Source organism: Salmo salar, chromosome ssa20, assembly GCF_905237065.1.
Source record: "Salmo salar chromosome ssa20, Ssal_v3.1, whole genome shotgun sequence".
Lineage (NCBI taxonomy): Eukaryota > Metazoa > Chordata > Actinopteri > Salmoniformes > Salmonidae > Salmo > Salmo salar.
Genome location: NC_059461.1, coordinates 26,400,323 through 26,409,811, shown reverse-complemented (window position 1 = coordinate 26,409,811; position 9,489 = coordinate 26,400,323).

The window sequence follows — 9,489 nt, the reverse complement described above, 5'->3', positions numbered from 1 at the left end:
TCCCTTTACTTCTCCATCCCTTTACCTCTCCCTCCCTTTACCTCTCCCTCCCTTTACCTCTCCCCCCTTTACCTCTTCCTCCCTTTACCTCTCTCCCCTTTACCTCTCTCCCCTTTACCTCTCCATCCCTTTACCTCTCCATCCCTTTACCTCTCTCCCCTTTACCTCTCCCTCCCTTTACCTCTCTCCCCTTTACCTCTCTCCCCTTTACCTCTCTCCCCTTTACCTCTCCATCCCTTTACCTCTCCATCCCTTTACCTCTCCATCTCTTTACCTCTCTCCCCTTTACCTCGCTCCCCTTTACCTCTCTCCCCTTTACCTCTCCCTCCCTTTAACTCTCCCTCCCTTTACTTCTGGGATTTAGATGATGGTGTGAGGAGGGGAGCGATGGAGAGAAGGTTGACGGAGGGGAGGGGGATGTATGCATCAAGTAGGGCTGGTGGATTTATCACTCTTTTTAGGGTGGGGTATCAGGGAGAGAATGACGCACAGGAAAAGAGATGAGAACACTCACAGAACACGTGCACATCTTTCATAAACACGCACCCATAAACGTACGCACGCACACACGCTATTAGCTACCAAGACGCCTTCCCCGTCTCATTCTCTTCCTTGGTCTTTTTGAGCTCTCCTTTCTCATGGCCCACAAAACTGTTCTGTTCTCGTCCTTAACTGCTAAACAAGCCCCTATACGCTTGCTTTTACACACACACACACACACACACACACACACACACACACACACACACACACACACACACACACACACACACACACACACACACACACACACACACACACACACACACACACACACACACACACACACTTGCACATACATATAAACTATAAATACTAAGTTAACACTCTATCATGTTTCAACAACAGCAACCCGGAATATAAGAAACACACTCATCTTTGAGAATTGACAATGAATCATGAAAGGTGGCTCAAGGCATCTGGGTATTTAAATGTTTTGTTGCCGAAACCAGTGTGTTATCGAGAGACGGAGACAAAGAGAAAAGTGGGGATTGATGGTTAATGTGAATAATTATACTGTAAGGGCTGAAAAAGCAAAATGGCTGCCTCTCACAAAGAGCCTCTTTTATCAATGGTGCAGATCCAGCATTTACACTTGGAGGAAAAAAGGGCCACATCATGATGCTCACCGCACACACACACACGAGCGCGCACGTGCACAGTCCAGAGCCATGGCGGCCTTTGCATTTGTTGCACTCCCTCTCTTAGATCCTGTCTATCTCTCCGTCCCTTTAGCCCAGGCTGGCTGACGCCGTACTGAATGAGCCGGGAAGGACGAGAGGTTCTAAACGTAGTAGACGCTCCACAGACCCCATACTTCACCTAGCCTTAACCAGAGGTGAGGGCTGCTTACTGAGCACCCAAACAGGGCACGGCAAGCCTATTACCTACCTGTCCTCCCGTTTCCTCACCCAATGGGTCTGGAAGGCCCACAGTCTAGTGGACAAGGTGACAGCCAGAAACATTAGAATAGGAGTAACGTTTCCATGGCTGTGGAAGTAGCTCTCTGTGGTGATTTTGGAAGGCTACATGTAGATGGTGTGCAGTTGCTAGAGAGAGTGTATCCCCATGCATATAAAGGCTCCTAGATGAGAACGAGAGAGACACATAGTGAAGCTTTTAACAAGCACAGCAGTTGTGATTCTCATCTTGATATTAGAATAGGTCCATGTCCAGACCGTTTTCTAATATTTTCCAGTTTCTTTCTCTTTGAAAAAGCTTTTATGAACATGTTTCCGTCTGAAATATGATCTCTCTCTACTTCAGTTGTTTAGTAGATGGTGTATGACTGTTGTAGCAACCCTGGTGTATTTTCCCTCCAGAAGAGAGAAAAACTTCTTAAATAAACATGTGCGCCTGCATGTGTGTGTGCTTGCCCCTATGTGTGTGTTTGTATGCTGGAGCAATGTGCAACGCGTTAAACCCTGGCAGCCTCTCGACATGCATAAGTTTGATTCATTTACAGTAGTGCTCCAAGATGCTGGCTCTCTTTCCAGGCACCATCAGATACGTGGAGGATAGATAGTACGGCGAGTGGTCAGTGGCAGTGACACGCTTGTCCTGTGTGTACGTGTGCTTCTGCGGGGGCTTCAAGTACACTTCTTTAACTTGTTTTGTTTTGTTTCTGTGGATCACCAAGCGGAGCTAGCTCCCAGGAAACAGCAGACTCTCTCGCTTTCTCTCTTGGCTGTTGTGGATGACTGCTGGGCTGTGCTGGGCTGTGCCTCCGTGTGTGGGAGAGAGCGAGAAGAGGAGGCGAGGATGGATTTGGCACATGGCCGGACACCCCACTGTTTGGAATGTATCACGCCAAGACTCTTTTAATTAGGCTGATCAAGTGTTTTATGGGAATTGGACCCACGCTCCATGCCATTAACACATCCTCAAGCACTACTCCCACTCTCTTTCTCCTTCTCTCAATCTCTCTTCTGTCTAGTTTGTCCTCTTTATCTCCCTTGTTTTCTCGTTATCCCTGTCGCCCCCCCTTCTCTAATTTTCTCTTCGTTTTATTCTTTATCTACCTCTTTTGTATATCCATCAACATGCATGGAAAACGTCAATGCTAAAACACAATTTTGCTTCCACTTAATACAAAACCCTGTTGTTAGCATGGGGCATTATCATGTTATTCATTGCTCCCATATTCTGTACTTGTGCTATTTCCCCTGCCCCTCTGACCCTGAGGCTTGTGAGTGATTCTTTCCTTGTTGATCTAAGATGAACCCTCCTTTTGCTCTGTATTTAAAGTCAATATGTATGAATATATTTTGAACAATACTTTACATTGCCAAACAACTCTTACAGTAGCCTAACTGTTGTGATAAGGTGAATTGTGTTCTTCAACTGAGGAATAATATTGATTGGACACAAGGAAACATGAGCAGGGAATTACAAAGGGGCCTGCACAAGAAAATGACCGTTTGGGAATGTCATTTTCCTTACTGTATATTTGGGAACCTTAATGCGTTTACATTTTTTCTATTTTTTGATGTTTTGAAAGAAAATAGCACCTGTGCTAGCGCCTCCCGGAGTGTGCTGTCCGTCAACGGGATGTTGTGTGCTGCTGTTGTTCAACGTTCCCACGGCAACTGTCCTCTTTCTTTCTTAGGGGGCCCAGAAGCTTCTGGGTCGCATATTTTAGGCGTGGAATGTAACTCCCAGAAAAGGGAGAGAGGGGGCAAAAAATAGCAACTGGAGCAGCTGAGCTCAGTGTGGAACCTTTGAATGAGACCAAGCCTCTCTTTTGTCTTTGCTGCCTGTCTTTGTTGTTTCCTTGCTGTTGTTCACGCATATAATGAAAAAAGGATCCACTTGATAGACCTCATATTATGTGTGGCGTTTGGGCCAAAACTTTAGTGACTGTTTCTTGGCAGAGTTCAATGATGTTGCTACGCCTTGAGCAGAGGGGGGTACGTTATAGTGCGGGGAATCTGGAACCAGTGCAGAGAGTGGGCCAGAAGTTGAAAGTGTGTACTGCTGTTCCATGAAGGGCATGTGTACCTTACAGCCAGTCCAGTCCGGTGGCTGCTCTCTGCTGACTCCTGCAGCATGGAGAGGGATTTGCCATGGCCTGTCTGCCACTCATAACTGGAGCTTCAATTTCCAGCGTGCCTGAGTATATTATTGCCTGAGAATAGTTCATTGTATCTCTGAACAACTAGAAAGTGAATATCAAGTCCAAATAGACATGTTAAATAACAAAAAAAGCTGTTGCATTTATATTATTGCAGACTGATCCTGTAAAATGGCACAAGTCGTTGCGTGTGAATTTCAATGTGCAGCTTTGAAAAATAAAACATTATTTTCTGAATTCGTAACGAAGAAAGTCATAAGAAAAGGTTTATATCAAAACTGTTGACTGCTGCAATTATTGTAAACACAAACCATTAGAGTGCATTTAGGGACTTCATGAAAAGGTTTGTTATGCATTGTGAAAAGTAATTTCAGGGTTAATGGTTTCAAATAAAAAGCCACAGGGTTTAAACAGAAATAATAATCACACACAGACACATACAAACACAATATTACATTTCTTCAGTCTATTGTTACTGTACTTTGATGCAGTGTAAATAGCCAGAGAGTGGATTAGCAGATAGAGGGAGTTAAAAGAGCATGACCCATCCTTCATCGTCAACGTAGAGACTATGTCCTCTTCCGTCTGGGTCTGATCCTCAACTTTAATGTTCCTACAAGTTGGCCACGATAAAATTGTCACATGTTACAGAAAACAAGGGCCTGTGAGATTTATGGGGCAGCGGGAACATAATTTTCTTTCAAGTGGTATTATGGCAAGAGACACATAGAGGTCGTTACTCATCAACAGTGTGGACCCCCCAGCCCCCCAGGCCTCCGAGACCCCGCTCCCCCGCTCCCCCCATCTCCACACCCTCTAGTAGTGAAATAAGTTAAACCTTCTCATTACAAGCCTTGTTCTCCCCTGAGAGTACTGGAGATGAGATCCTGAGCGTTAAACATCCCCACCTCATGGTCCACTGCCCAGGTCCAGGTCCTGCCATGAAATACAACCCCAGAGAGGTCACAGTGATTGACCTCAGTCGTAAAAACCCAAGTGTGATGCATGCTCAGACTGTTCCACAGCTATCCCTATGTCTGATCATGTAGCCACCAGACTATTGCAGTCTTTACGAATGTATTTGATATCTAATGGCTGCACTGCACTAGGGGTCATGTACTGGGGCTATTCTAGGGAGCATTTAGGCTAGGCTATATTTACTGTATCTGTAATTGCTTCTTTAAAAGCTGGATAATAGTAGTATAATTGTGGTATTTAGATAGTATAGGTATTGTACTGTATGTGTGACTGTGTTTCTATTGGCAATGGCCTTGTCTCAGCACACAATCCTCCCCTGAATTAATGTTTATGTCTCGCCTCCTGCTGAGTTCACTGAACATCTACTGAACATCCACTTATGCATCCAGTGTATATGTCCACATATGGAGAACAAAGCAGGTAGGGAGACATAGTCCTGGAGTGGAATGTCTGGGTGTGTCATAAAGAAACTCCTTGCATGTTCATCTGTCACCAATTCTCTCCCTTAAGAGTCTGTCCACATTGTGTGGAGTGAAGGCCCAGTAAGCTATACCATGTATGAGCACCAAAAACGACCGCTAGCTCTGGATGTAAACACTGCATCGGAAATGGTTTCCAGGCCCTTTTTTCTCCCTCCCTCCCTCCCTCCCTCCCTCCCTCCCTCCCTCCCTCCCTCCCTCCCTCCCTCCCTCCCTCCCTCCCTCCCTCCCTCCCCCCCACTCTCTCTCTCTTGCTATCTCTCTCTCTATCTCCTTATGTGTTTTGTTTCTCAGTTTAACACTTTCTGTTCTTTTTTAAATCAAGTGACAGTGTAGTAGAAGCACAGATTACACTGGTCCATATCATCTTCCTCACTCCCCAGTCCTCTCTCCTCGGTCCCCTCTCCCATGGACATGGTAGTGTGATCGTCACGGGGTAAATGGTGGATGTGAATGCCAGAGCAGCATGGTCCTCATCACAGGCATACGGAGGAGGAGGAGGGGGAGGGGAGAAGGACGGACGATGGAAGTGAGTTATCCTCAGGGGTAATCTCCCAGCCTGGGTAAATGAAGACGTCTAGTGCACTGGCCTTGGTTGAGAGGTCACTACCTATACTCTAAGAAAACACGGTTCCATATAGAACCAAAAAGGGTTATATCGCTTGTTTTATATATGGACCCCTAAAAGTTATTTCATCAGAACCCCAAGGGTTCTTCTTCACTGAAACAAAATTGGTTCCATATAGAATGTATTGTGCCATTTATTAATTATGGCTACTACTAATACATTGTAATGTTTTTATTTAAAAATATAATAAGCAATTAAACAATGGACAGAAGAATAAAATCATTGTTTTGAGATTTTTGACTTGTCATTAAATGCAAACATTGTTTGGAAATATGCACTGGTGACCAGGGAGGCATCTTTGTTTGAATGATGGCCCACGTCAATCTTGGAACCAACTCTGACTGACTTCTTTATGGAACAGACCAGTATGGGTTGTTTCCTGGCTGGTTCCCGAGAAGAAGAACAAAGGAGCAAAAACAAGGGTTAATCATCAGAAATACGCATGAGTTAATCTGCCAAAATAAAGACAAAATGCTATGCAGACACAGTATAATTATTATGATGTAGAAGAACAACTTACATGCAGTTGTTGTTAGCAGCACCCGAAAGAGAGAACCTCTGCCTCTGATAGTTGGGTTAATGCAAGAGTGAGCAAAACATAGATAGTGTGTTAAAAGTAATCACATCTAATCAAATCAAGCTTTATTTATACAGAACATTTCAGACATGGAATGCAACTGTCATAGTCCGTGTATGTAGGTGGCAGGGAAGTCAGGCGCAGGAGAAAACAGAGTGGTTTAAAAAATGGAATATTTATTCCCAAAACCAACGTAGAAAAGAATCCGGGTAAAACAATAACCCGTCGCACACCGATATAGAAACAACACGTACATCACAAACAAACAATCACCGACAGAGAAATGAGGGGAATCAGAGGGTTAAATACACAACATATAATTACTGGGATATGAAACAGGTGTGTAAAGAGACCAGACAAAACCAATGGAAAATGAAAAACTGATCAATGGTGGCTAGAAGGCCGGTGCCGTCGACCACCGAACACCACCCGAACAAGGAGGGGCATTAACTTCAGTAGAAGTCGTGACAGTACCCCCCCGACGCGCGGCTCCAGCAGTGCGTCGACACCGGCCTCGGGGACGACCCGGAGGGCGAGGCGCCGGGCGATCCGGATGGAGACGATGGAAATCGCTCAGCATGGAAGGATCTAACACGTCCTCCATCGGAACCCAGCATCTCTCCTCCGGACCGTACCCCTCCCAGTCCACAAGGTACTGAAGACCCCTCGCCTGACGTCTCGAATCCAGGATGGATCGAATGGAGTACGCTGGGGCCCCCTCAATGTCCAGAGGGGGCGGAGGAACCTCCCGCACCTCGGCCTCCTGGAGCGGGCCAGCCACCACCGACCTGAGGAGAGACGCATGGAACGAGGGGTTAATGCGGTAATTGGGGGGAAGCTTTAACCTATAACATACCTCGTTCAATCTCCTCAGGACTTTAAACGGCCCCACAAACCGCGGACTCTTCCGGCAGGGCAGGCGGAGGGGCAGGTTTCGGGTCGAGAGCCAGACCCTGTCCCCCGGTGCAAACACCGGGGCCTCACTGCGGCGACGGTCTGCACCAGCTTTTTGACGTCGTACGGCGCGCTGAAGGCGGACGTGAGCTGCGTCCCAGGTCTCCTCCGCGCGCCGGAACCAGTGGTCCACCGCAGGAGCCTCGGTCTGGCTCTGATGCCAAGGGGCCAGAACCAGCTGATAACCTAACACACACTGAAACGGAGTGAGGTTAGTGGAGGAGTGGCGGAGCGAATTCTGAGCCATCTCTGCCCAGGGCACAAACTCCGCCCACTCCCCCGGCCGATCCTGGCAATAAGACCTCAGAAACCTACCCACATCCTGATTAACTCTCTCCACCTGCCCGTTACTTTCGGGGTGAAAACCCGAGGTAAGGCTAACCGAGACCCCCAGACGTTCCATGAACGCCTTCCAAACCCTTGTCGTGAACTGGGGCCCCTCGATCAGACACTATATCCTCAGGCACCGCGTAGTGCCGAAAGACGTGTGTAAACAGAGCCTCCGCCGTCTGTAGGGCCGTAGGGAGACCGGGCAAAGGGAGGAGACGACAGGACTTAGAAAAGCGATCCACAACGACCAGGATCGTGGTGTTACCTTGTGATGGTGGAAGATCGGTTATAAAATCCACCGACAAGTGCGACCACGGCCGCTGTGGAACGGGTAAGGGTTGTAACTTACCCCTGGGTAGGTGTCTAGGAGCCTTGCACTGGGCGCACACCGAGCAGGAGGAAACATAAACCCTCACGTCCTTAGCTAAGGTGGGCCACCAGTATTTCCCACTAAGACAGCGCATTGTCCGACCAATCCCAGGATGACCAGAGGAGGGTGACGTGTGAGCCCAGTAGATCAATCGGTCGCGGACAGTGGACGGAACGTACAGACGCCCAGCTGGACACTGAGGGGGAACGGGCTCTGCACGTGACGCCCGCTCAATGTCCGCGTCCAGCTCCTAGACCACTGGTGCCACCAAACAAGAGGCTGGGATGATGGGAGTGGGATCCATGGGCCGCTCCTCTGTGTCATACAGCCGGGACAGTGCGTCTGCCTGTCAGTCCAGATGAGAAAAGGGTGTTTAGCCCCCTCAAGCCAGTGTCTCCACACCGTCAGAGCCCTGACAACAGCCAACAGCTACCTGTCCCCCACATCATAGTTTTGCTCCGCCGGGCTGAGCTTCTTCGAGAAGAAGGCACAGGGGCGGAGCTTAGGTGGCGTACCCGAACGCTGAGAGAGCACAGCTCCTATCCCAGCCTCAGATGCGTCCACCTCCACTATGAATTGCAGAGAGGGATCTGGATGAGCCAACACAGGAGCCGAGGTAAACAGAGCCTTCAGTTTCCTAAACGCCCTATCCGCCCCAGCTGACCACTGCAAGCGCACCGGACCCCCCTTCAGCAGTGAGGTAATAGGAGCAGCTATCTGACCAAAACCCCGGATAAATCTCCGGTAGTAATTGGCAAACCCTAAAAATCGCTTCACCTCCTTTACCGTGGTGGGAGTCGGCCAATTACGCACGGCTGTAATACGGTCACTCTCCATCTCCACTCCTGACGTAGATAGGCGATATCCTAAGAAAGAGACGGACTGTTTAAAGAACAAGCATTTCTCAGCCTTGACATACAGGTCATGCTCCAACAGGCGACCAAGCACTTTGTGCACCAGGGACACATGCTCGGCGCGTGTAGCGGAGTAAATCAGAATGTCATCGATATACACCACTACACCCTGCCCGTGCAGGTCCCTGAAAATCTCATCGACAAAAGATTGGAAGACTGATGGAGCATTTTTTAACCCATACGGCATGACAAGGTACTCATAATGCCCTGAGGTAGTACTAAATGCTGTCTTCCACTCATCTCCATCTCGGATACGCACCAGGTTACACGCACTCCTGAGATCCAGTTTTGTGAAGAAGCGTGCGCCGTGCATTAATTCAATCACCGGGGCGATCAGAGGTAGTGGGTAACTGTACCCCACTGTAATTTTATTAAGACCTCGATAATCAATGCACGGTCGCAGACCCCCATCCTTCTTCACAAAAAAGAAACTCGAGGAGACGGGTGAGATGGAGGGCCTAATGTATCCCTGACGCAGGGATTCGGAAACATATGTCTCCATAGCCACCGTCTCCGCTTGCGACAGGGGATACACGTGACTCTTGGGAAGTGCAGCGTCTGCCATGAGATTTATCGCACAATCCCCCTGTCGATGAGGTGGTAATTGAGTCGCCTTCTTTTTACAGAAGGCGAGAGCCAAATCGGC